Here is an 11,883-nt window from a genome sequence, read left to right on the forward strand (position 1 = left end):
GGCCACGCCCCCTGGCAACCCAAGGGGAGGCCCTGGTATCTGGAATTTATTTTCCTTCTACAATTGAAACTTTGTAGCCTGGAGCGGAGCCAAGCCTGCTGCTCCCTCCGGGGAGGCAGCCATCTCTATGGCAGTTAATTCACCTTCTACAATTGAAACTTTGTAGCCTTAAGCGGGTGAGCCCGGCCAGGGTGTGCGAAAAGCTTTGCTTCTCCTGTTGCTGGCCGCAACCCTGGCCTGCTCTCTCAAGCTCCATTCTGCCGCCATTTGTTTGAATTTGTTTACCTTCTATAATTGAAACTTTGTAGCTTGAGTGGAGGCTTAGGCCTGCAAAAGCTATGGAAAGCTTGCCTTGCTCTGTTACCTGGGAAACCTTGCTCACTGTGGCTGTAGCTATCTTGGATTGGGGTTAATTTGCATGCTCGCCCTGATTGGCTGGTGGGCGTTGCTTGGCTGGTGGGTGTGGCTTATGTAGTGGAGTGATGGTTAATTTGCATATTACCATTTTATTAGAGAGGATAACATTGTATATACTTTCTGTCATAAACAATTAATGACTTATAGATAATACCAAATGCTGGAAAACATATGGATCAATAGGAGTATTCATTCTTTTCTGTGGGGTAGGAAATATGTTTTAGAAAATTCATTAGTACTATGTATTTGAGTTGAGCAGTCACATTCTCTAGCACTCAGAATTTCACTTCTTGGTATAACCAAGATAAATTTTACTATATCTGAACCAAAAGACAAGGAAAAGTGTGCTTATATCATTTTTCTGTTAGTAATAGTTAAAAACTAACCTGAAAATTCAAATACCTATTGATCAGAAAAATTGTATACTTAATTTGTGGTATATTCACATAAAGACACATCTTATGGTGGGGTTGGCAACAATATGGATGAATTCTAGTAATTGAATGTTGAGTTGCCAAAATGGGAATAGAGTAGAAAGACTGTAATATGATATTATGTAATGTTCCATGTCATTTGGACATACATATATGTGAAACAAAACTTGAAGTTAAAGAGGAAGATAATTATGACTTCGACCAACAGAAAAATCTCTGGGGAGGTTAGGTTCAGAGTAGGAAAGAGTAAATGGGTATATATAAGAAACGGGTAATTTCATAGCTGACTGAGAAGTAAGTTTATAAATTTGAATCATATTGTAATAAATTTTTAATTAAATTATTTATGCACTCTTCAACATAACAATGCCATATATCGAAAATAGGATTAATCTAATTCAGTGTGTCTGAGAAAAAGAAAAAAACATCAGAAGAAATCTGTGATATCAATTTATATAATGTATATAATTAGGAGGTAAAAATACAAAAAATAAGTCAAATTTTCCACTAATAATTTTATGTTAGTTTAAGTTTGTAATGGTTAAATATATGAATAGGCCTTCACGTTTCTGTAAGTCTAGTTTCTCAAACTTTCTTACCCTCATATTTCACATTTGGAAAATAAATAAAATGATACTAATTTGCTTAGTTGTTTGGTACAATAAATGTAATTCTGTGTGTGTGAAAAAATGGCCAGTGTATTGTCTCAGTAAATATTAATATTACAATCCCTAGCCGTGTCAGGCATTCCCGGCCACTAAGAGCATTTGGAGAAGACATTCCACTAAATCAGGTATTTTGTGTTTCAAACAAACATTGTCTATTCCATAAGCTCCTCCTTCCAGTGATGTCCTCAGATGTAAATGGCAGACAGATCAGTAATTTGGGCAGGGCCTAGAAGGAGGAAGGTAAAGGGGGAGAATGGGGGGCATCTGTAGTATTGTCTAAAATAAAAATAAAATAAAACGTGATCATTTCACTTATAGCCTTTAATGAGCTCAGGCAAATACCATCACTTTCTCCATAATGATGTAATTTATCTGAGTCATTAATATAAAACAATCTAACTACAAGCTATTGATTTAGAAGATACAAAAGATATCAGGTAAGATGAAAAAGTACAAGCAAGCGTAGGAAAAATTCCCTGATTAATGAGGAAATATTTGCTTTCAAGGTGCTTGAAAACTTGAGATGGGCTTGGAATTCATAAAATCATTCACTTGGGAAAGGTATAGCAAGAAACCTAACACAATTTTTACACCTTTTTCCTAAAAAAATGTAATTGATTTAAAAAACAGCTCACTGAGTTTCTTGAAGTTCTGGCTCAAGTTTCTATCTATCGGAACAAGGTCATAAAGTGTTCTAATTATTTTAAGTGCATGCAATAACAGCATAATAACAATAGGCATTAGTCGAATGAAAAGAAATAGGTAAGAAAGAATTAAATGTATGAATGGCTGAGGATAGACTACATATATATATTTTTTTCTCATCTTATTTTTCTTGCTGCTTGAAACCACAGTTCATGTAATTTTAGGTTTAATTCTTTATATCCAATATCATCATAGCCCTCCAGGTTCTTTTCTGTTCATGATTCATATGATTAGTTTTGATCTCTGGCCTCATTACTGAACATTCTGGCATATTTAGTCACGTTAGCTATTTATTTAGCCTGTAAACTTTACCTAGGAGATTTAGAAGGATAGCATAAATTGAAATTCATAGTTTCTCTTTGTGGTAATTTGTGTCTGCTACAAATTTAGGAACTTTATGTTATTTAATTTCATTTATGTAACTATCAATAAGCTCATTTTGCTCTGAGAAGTCTCTTTTAGTCAATTTAAATCATATGTTTTAATTACTTTTTCTGCATAACAACTACCTTCAACATTCTGTCTATTAAAAATTAACAGTAAATTAAAAGTTTTCATAGCTATGCTATGGGTTTTAAAAATTGAAGAAACTATATAAATAAGGTCTGGATTGCATGAATTAAGGTACATAAAATTGGTTTAAAAGTAATATTTTCTGTTTTCAGATTCATCTTGTATTACTATCAATTATTTATTAGTAATTTTTATTATTTAATAACTCTTACTCAACCTCATTATTATATTGTTTGTGCTCCTTGGAAGGTATTTAATATATCCATCTCTAAAATTCACTAACAAATACCCTATTTATTCATTCTTAAAATTGTAATTCAAAGGATAATTCAATACAACCACACAACTTAGAGAGGCAACAATGACATTATGAAGAATATTTTCAATTATCAGTATAAAACAAACCATATTATATAATAATGACTGAAAATCATTTGGTAAAATTAATTCTCCTCAAACCTCTTTTAAAATATTTATTTCCTAGGCATAGTGTGTACTTAATGTTGTTACTTATGATTCAGTCTATACAGTGTGTTTAATTTACTCTTATGATAAAAACTTACAGGTTTCTTACTGTAAGAAGGAACAAAATGTCTGATTATGTGACATAATTTTAAATTGTAATTAACTTTTAGATTAGTGCTGAAGAGAAGTTACTTCTGTTGTCCAGTGGATCACTGGTACTGTTTTCTATCTATATGTTTTGTTTTGTTCTTTATTTTTCATTAATACCATTACCATGGTTACTAATCTTTTACTGTACAACATATAATCTCAAGTGTTATTGTTTTTTAAATTTCAGATATTATAATTTTCATTACCTAAAATTTATTTTGGTTATTTCCTATATCTTTCATTTCTTTCATCATTATGTTCATGTCTTCCTTTATTTTTTTTAAATTAATTAATTTATTTTTTTGCTTACTTCTTTTTTTTTTAATTATTGTTTGAAGTATTACAAATAGTGGTACATATGTCTCCTTTTTTCCCCCCATTGGCCTCCCCCCCGGCCTCCCCTACCCCCCAGTACATGCCCTCACCTGCCCCCTCTACCCCCCAGTGTCTTGTATCCATTGGATCCATTGGTTATGCTTATATGCATGTGTACAAGTCCTTCAGTTGATCTCTTACAGCCCCCACCCCCCTCAACCTCTCCTGCCTTCCCGCTGTAGTTTGGCAGTCTCTTCAATGCTTCTTTGCCTCTGTATCTATCCCCCACCCCATTTCTTTCCTTTAAAAAATCTTGCCTCTGCAGACTAGAAATAAACATATAACAAAAAAATGTTTGAATCCCAATTTCAATGTCCAACAGTTCTGAGTCCCTGTTTCAATGTCAAACAGTTCCTTATGTGTACATGTCAGCAATGATATCTGGGTGGTGGGCACATGGTGGCAATGCAGGTCTGGTTTGGTCCTAGCGACGCACAGCTGCTGACTGCCTAGAGTGGCAAGGCGTAGTCAGAGTCTCTTATCTCTGGACTGTTTCTCCTCTTGTCTTCATGGTTGGAGCAGATCTGTCAATTCCTCTCTGTTGCAGGAATCCACCTGGTCTTGGAGTTGTTTTCTGAAAATATACAAACATATTCTCGACCAAAAGTTAATAAAGGAATCTTTTCTATATAATTGATTTGGGATCCTTTTTATTTCTGCCCAAACGATTTTCCTTTGTCTTATTTAGACACCATGTGTGTTTTGCATGGGTGTCTTGCTGTTAGCATCACAAATGAAAATTAATTTTGTAAAGTAAAAATTTTCTAGATGTAATTTACTTATAGGATATTTTTCCTTACATGATATTGCCCTACTATCCCCCCTTTTTTTGATTAATGGAGGCTTTTGTATATTTTATAATGCAGTCTTGATAAAGTTATCATGTCTTCCTTTAAATACTTGTTCATGATAATAATAGCAGTTTTAATTGCCCTGTCTGCTAATTTCATCATTGATATCATTTCTGGGTCTGGTTCTGTTGTATTATAGAGTACATTTTCCTCCTTCTCCATATATCTAGTAACTTTTTTACTTCATGATGGGTTATTGTGTATTTTACATAATTAAGTATTTAAACTTAGTTATCTTTCTTTAAGAAGCATTGGGCTTTTATTGGGTAAGCGATTAAATTGGCTTGCAGTGAAATTTCATATATTTAAATCTTGTCTTACAAAATTTTATTAGGGAAGATCTAGAGTCACTTTTACTTTAGAGATTTGAGCCCCTGAACTAATATTTGACCTTTATTTTGTCTCAGATGAATGGCCCGATATATACTCTAGCTTATGGGAACTTACAAAATTATCAGTAATTTATGAATTCTTGAGCTTGGTTAGCTCATATCTCCCACTTCTGTTTTTCTCAGCCTTATTTCTTTCTTCTCTATGTATGCACACCATCATATTCTGCAAAAACTTGAGAGCAGCCCTAAGCAAATTTCTGGAGCTTTTATATTTTATTATTTATCTGTTTATATATGTATGTATGTATGTATATATGTATGTATTCATTTATTATGCATAGTTTACACCACTCTGGGATTCTGACTTGCACCTTCAATATTTCTCAGCTATTTGGTTTATTAAATCTGAAATTAATTTCAGTCTCTTGCACCCAGTGTAATTGCTGTGCTCTGCTTGGGATCATCATCCCATCTCAGAATCCCATAATGTATCCTCAGGTAGAAGGATTTGAGTATCATAAGGATTATCTCATTTATTTTCCTCTCTTGTGGGTCATAGTTCTGCAATGCCTATTGTACAATGATACCATTGTTTCATATATTTTGTGTAGTTTTCTCACTGTTTTAAAGGAATAATATAATTTTGTAATAACCAAAGCTTCATAATCTTTTTAGAAAGCCATTATACATACCCATAAATTATTTTCTAAAATATATACATAAGAAGTAAAATTCCATCTGGCCAGCGTGGCTCAGTGGTTGAGCATCCACCCATGAACCAGGAGATCACAGTTCGATTTCCAGTCAGGGCACATGCCTGGGTTGCACAAGAGAACCAAGAGCCAAGATCCACATGAACAAGAGTCCCAAGAGAGGGAATTTCTTTGTTAAGAAGTTTATGTTTCCTCAAATGTTCATATGCTTGCAGGGGTCAAGCCCATTCTGGCCAACCATCTGTGTCTCCAGGTGTGATTGACAGACTAGTACCTTTTCTATGTCACCCCAACTTTACTGGGCATGAATCTATCTTCCCTTTGTTGGACCCCTGACCCTCCAAGTGAGTGCAAATTGAAGTTACCCAAATGACATGCCTATAATATCTGGCCTTCCTTTTGCTTCTTTTCTGTTATGAATAACCAGCTAGTTACAATGGTATATTTTGACAGTAGACTCACTAAGAGCCATTTTCTGACCAATCCAAGAAAAATAACCTATTAATTGTTCAAATTAAAACATAAAATTCTTCCTATTTTGAATTTACAAAAAGAAATTTCTAAAAATGAGTGTGCTTTATTTTATTATAAGAAACTAGAAATTCATGCAAGAGTAGGCCTTCCTTCCCCCGGCTGCTGGCACCAGCTTCTCTCTGGCACCTGGGACCCGGGCTTCCCTCGCAGCCCCAGCTTCGTCCAGAAGGATGTCCAGAAGGACGTCCAGAAGGACGTCCAGTCTAATTAGCACATTATTATAGATAATACTAGTATATATACTATTGTTTTATATTTTATAATAAATATAACTTATGCTCAATTAACTTTCTAATGAAGGAGAGTTTTAAATCCTTGTAATAGCTACCTAAAAGAACAATGAAAGCAATCATATATTTTAGATTTGCTCAATGTATAGATTGGTGATCCTGGAACCCAAGAAAATAATTGAGATGTGCCCTATTGAAGCACATATACTTTTACAGATAGCACAGGTCAGTGCTATACAACCTGTTACTTCATTTTCCCATATTGACACCATAAAAAAAGAAAGAATGAATATAAATGTACCTTTTTTCATGAAAATTGGTCCTGTTCTATGGAGAACTTCAATGTGATCTTATATAGAAATTGTGTCTGTTAGTCAAAATATAATACGCTAAACAGTAGTTTGTTGCTTAAAATTATGCATGGAAAGGATTTAAATATTATTAACTTTCTCAGCTCTCAGAAGTTAAAATTTTTCTAGAGAACTTCTACCCCATTTTCGTCTGTCTCTGTAGAGTCTTACATTATAGGGTATGTATATGCAGTATCACTATGCTATTTTACTGTATAATTTGTTCTGTTAATACAAGCTGGGGTCTGTTAACATAAATTTATGGGGAAATTATTAGTCAGATATATTTGAAAGGGGTTGAATAACTAAATGTTCTCAAGATGTTAAATAAGTCTATAAAAAGGTCTGATGTTTTTGTACCTCTTTTTCTGAAAGCAACAAGTTCACCTCTAGTTATCAAAGCTCATGAAGAGTATTATTATTAAAAACTAGAGGCCTGGTGCACAAAATCTGTGCACTGGGAGGGGGGTGTTCCTCAGCCCAGCCTACACCCTCTCCAATCTGGGACTCCTCGGGGGATGTCCAACTGCCGGTTTAGGTCCAATTTCTATAGGATCGGACCTAAACTGGCAGTCGGACATCCCTCTCACAATCCTGGATTCCTGGCTCCTAACCGCTCACCTGCCTCCCTGCCTGATTGCCCCTAATCACTTCTACCTGCCAGCCTAATCACCCCCTAACCACTCCCCTGCCAGCCTGATTAACACCTAACTGTTCCCCTGCTGGCCCAATTGCCCCCAAATGCCCTTCCGTGCTGGCCTGGTCACCCCCAACTGCCCTCCCCTGCTGGCCTGATCTTGCCCCCAACTGCCCTCCCCTGCTGGCCTGATCTCGCCTCCAACTGCCTTCCCCTTCTGGTCTGGTTGCTTCCAACTGCCCTCCCCTGCCAACCTGGTCGCCCCCAACTGCCGTCCCTGCTGGCCTGGTCCCCACCAACTGCCCTCCCCTGCCATCCTGGTTGCTCCCAACTGCCTCTGCCTGCCTGATCACCCCTAACTTCCCTCCTTTGCCAGCCAATTTGGTTCTGATTGGTCGGTTTCTATACCAGTCAGCATCAAAAGCTCCGCCTCCTAGGCAGCCATTGGCTCCTTGCAATCCACCCAGATTTGGTTCTGATTGGTCAGTTTCTATGCCAGTCAGCATCTCCGGGCCTATCTCTGGGCCTGATGATAGAGGCAGGGCTGATCAGTAGCCGCCCAAGGCTTGCTGGTGAGCAGTTGAACTGCTGACCTCTGGGAGAGAGAGAGAGGCTTGACTGCTGGAGAGGGAGAAAGAAGCAGGGTCTGATCACCCTGCTTCTCTCTCCCAGCCTCTCCAGCAGCTACTGCCACTGCTGATCAGCCCTTCCTCTCTCTCTCTCTCCAAGAGGTCAGCAGTTGAGCCTGCTCGCCTGCTGCACGCACAGCCTGGTGAACAGTCGAGCCTCCCAGTCGTTGCAGATGTGATGGACCCAGGGTTTTTATTTATTAGGACTAGAGGCCCAGTGCAAGAAATATGTACATGGGCAGGGGGCTGATCAGGTTCCCTGCCTCCCAGCCTCCCCACCTCCTCCTTCCCTCACTCCCTCAGCGTTCCGCTACTGCTGGTCATCTGCCATGTTCCGCGCCGCCCCCTGGTGGTCAGCACACATCATAGCGAGTGATCGAATTCCTGGTCTCCTGGTCGAACTCCCGAGGGGACAACTTGCATATTAGCCTTTTATTATATAGGATTCCTGGGTTTATAAAATGAGTTTAGAATGAAATGAAGTAACTATTACTTTAGCCAAGCCCCTTACACTTGGGTTTTTCTTAGGCAAACCCAATCCTTGTTGTCGCTGTGATGTTAGGGAAATATGTGTGTCTCAGGTTCTTCTAGCCATAGCTCATCATTAACTTTGCTAGAAGCATACATTCAGTGACAACTTTTTAATTGTATAATTCAATAAATTTCTTCTTTCCTTTGCTTAATGTATTTTGAGATGGATTTCTACAAGAATTCTACTTAACATATATTTTAAAATTACTTTTAAAATTATATAATTGGTAATTATTAATTTGATAACATGAAAATTGACTTCATTTGTATATTTCAGTTGAAAATTTTTTATTTTTAAAACAGCTAAGGAATTAATAACACAATTCAAGAGATGTTTTAACACAGATCAGAACTTTTAATATGTTAATATGTAATAGACCTCAAAGAAAAGCTGTTCATTGTGGAATTATACAGCCTTATTTGAAAACAGCCATATTTAACCACCTAAAATCTCTCAGGATGCTTGCATTCATTTACAGGGATTGGCAAAACTGGGTTAGACTTCTTTTTGTAAATAAAGTTTTGTTGAAACACAACTCCATATACTTTTCAATATATTATCTTTGGTTCCTTTTGTTCTACAGCAGCATTGTTGCTATGAAACTCTATGCCCCACAAAACAGGACATATTTACCATCTGGCCATTTATAGACCAAGTAAATTGCCTAACCCCATTTATATGAACAGTTTGGGGGCAGCATGTTTATATTAACTCTTTAAAAAGAGTCCAAATCATTGAATTAGTCATTTAATATGAATAAGACTATTAGCATAGGTTACCTATTAGAAGGCTAGAGAGGTATCAGAAAACTAGCATTCATTAAATATAGGTTATTTATACATACTCTAGTACTTATTTAATCTCTGTGAATCTGGGCTACCTTGTTATTATCTTGGTACTGCTAAGACCAATAAACATACAATATAGTCAGGAATAAAGTAGTCTAGACTCTCTTTTCGCTTGGATTCAGTGGATCTGAAAACTGTTAGGTTGTTTGCATAAGATCGTTTGATATATGCGCACAAAGTCATATTCATTTCTTTTCAGAAAGAACTTAAAACTTGCATCATATTCTACTAAAATGAGACAGGTTAAGTAGTTATTTCTGTCTCTTGTCTTTTTTTGTGAGACATGTAGAGATCTGAACATGATGGGATTTAATAACCAAATCCCTCAATTTATCTGCAGGCAAAACTCTAGACAGATGGTGATATTCAGCTTCCTTTAGATCTCACTCACTATTTTAATTAAATAGTTAATATCTATAAACCACATTATATTTGACTGGGTAGGGGAAGCATTAATAAATGATGTTATAATAAAATATGTTAAGACTGAACATATCCATCCCAAGCTCTGATTTGTCACATTGATGAAGTACATCTTTCTGGCACCAATTTTAATACATAAGTTGGTTTATAAAGCATTTTATTCTAAATGCTTTTGAGAGCATTGCCTTCAGGGGCACAGAATAAAGGATTTCTTTAAAGTAAGCAATGATTTTAATGTAGTAATATTTGGGGTTAGCTTGCCTTTTAAATTCTATGTACACCATTAATTTGAAATCATTTAGCAGTGTCCTTCCTTTAGGCATTAAACTTTGTAAGTTTTTTTTTTTTATTCCCTTTTGACCTGCCTTGCAACTCAGGGAAATTATTCTGAAGTAATTATCCCAACAGAACTTAGTGATCAGTACATCAGCAGACTTGTATGTCTTGGGAGCAAAATCAGCAAATTAAGAGGGCATTTTATGAAGAACAGGTCATTTAGGCTGGTTCAACTCATGTACCTGCAAGCAAAACCATAATGGAGAGCTATTTTCCTAATGTCCTTGAGTATACTAGAAGAAAATCTTCCCAAGATTTGTACCCAAAGAGCTCTATTCATTTGAAATTAGGTCAAACTATTAAACTCACCTCTGTTTGATGTAAAATAAAACTGCTTATTGCAGATCTAACAAAACACTTGGTTTCCTATTAGGTTGCCTTCAAAGAATGTCCTAGATAACCTTAAGGCAATTTAGAGCACAAGCTAACTTCAATTCTTCTTTTCTACTATAGGTCTCAAGCCCATTAGGATATAATTGAAAATGTACTATTGCAAAAACATAGTCATTTCTTGCTGATTATGTGTTTCTTTCAACTTATCACCTATCCTTTAATTTCCCTGTATTTCACATATGGCAGAGGCTATTAAGATAACTAGAAATAAAATAAAAGAACTAGGTTAATTAATATTAAATTGATGAGGCTTTTTGAAATGTACATAGCTATGTGATATAAACTTAACTCCTGTCTATCTTCCTTCTTTCTTCTCCCTTCACTTCTCAGTGTATTATAACCACAGATAACTTCATGTAGAACTATGTTTTCTCCTTTCATTTCCTAAAATGATAGGAGATAACTCTAATCTTTATTTTATACTGAAATTTTTGTGAATAATGTAAAAATACATAATACTTTATCAGAGGAAAAATGGTTTATAATGTAGTTGCACCATCAAACAAAATCACTTGAGAGCACACATATGTTGATTAAGTATACTGTGTTCTACGTTTCTTTGTCTGCAAGACAGATAAAGGTACATTAAACAACCTGGAAGTTTTCTCTGCTATTCCATAGCAAGGCTGCAGGGAGAGGCTTTAACATATTTTTGAGAATCACATGAAAAGTATTAATTAGCATATTACTACTACAATAGCTGACAATATAACAGTACCAGGTAAGTTTTGCTGCATGACAAAAGATCCCCAAATATGTTGGCTGGACTGTTATTGTAGTTCATGATAGGTCTGCATAGTTAATCTGGTGGTGAAGCTCAGTTCCTTTCAGCAGGGCTCCGCAGAGTTGGCAGGTTGGCTGGCTGACTTGTACTGGATGACCTCGTACACATGTTTGCTATCAGCTGGATTTTGGCTGGGATAATATGGCTTATATCATCCAGTCGCTAGTCTGAACTGTTCATGTGGCAGATGTATTCAAAGAGCAGTAATAAGGAAGAACTCAAAGTCCTCAAACTTTTAAAGTTTTTTCCTTTGTCAAAGTGGCTACTTTCTATTGTCCAAAGCAAATGGCAAGTTCTTCCCAGATTCAAGGGGGTGGGAAAGTCTCTACATTTTGATGACAGTCACTATAAAGTCTCATTGCTAGAGTGATAATATATGAAACATAAGACCTTGTAGGGTTATTTTTCATATTCTATCAAATGTAGCACAATATTTGAAATATTTTCTATTAAAAATCAAAACCAATTATTACAAATTAAAATTACAAATGTAATTTAAATAGCAATTCAGATTATAGGTATCACAAATTATAATGCAAGTTACGTATACATATATACAGATAT

Source organism: Cnephaeus nilssonii (genome assembly GCF_951640355.1).
Source record: "Cnephaeus nilssonii genome assembly, chromosome: 1".
Taxonomy (NCBI): domain Eukaryota; kingdom Metazoa; phylum Chordata; class Mammalia; order Chiroptera; family Vespertilionidae; genus Cnephaeus; species Cnephaeus nilssonii.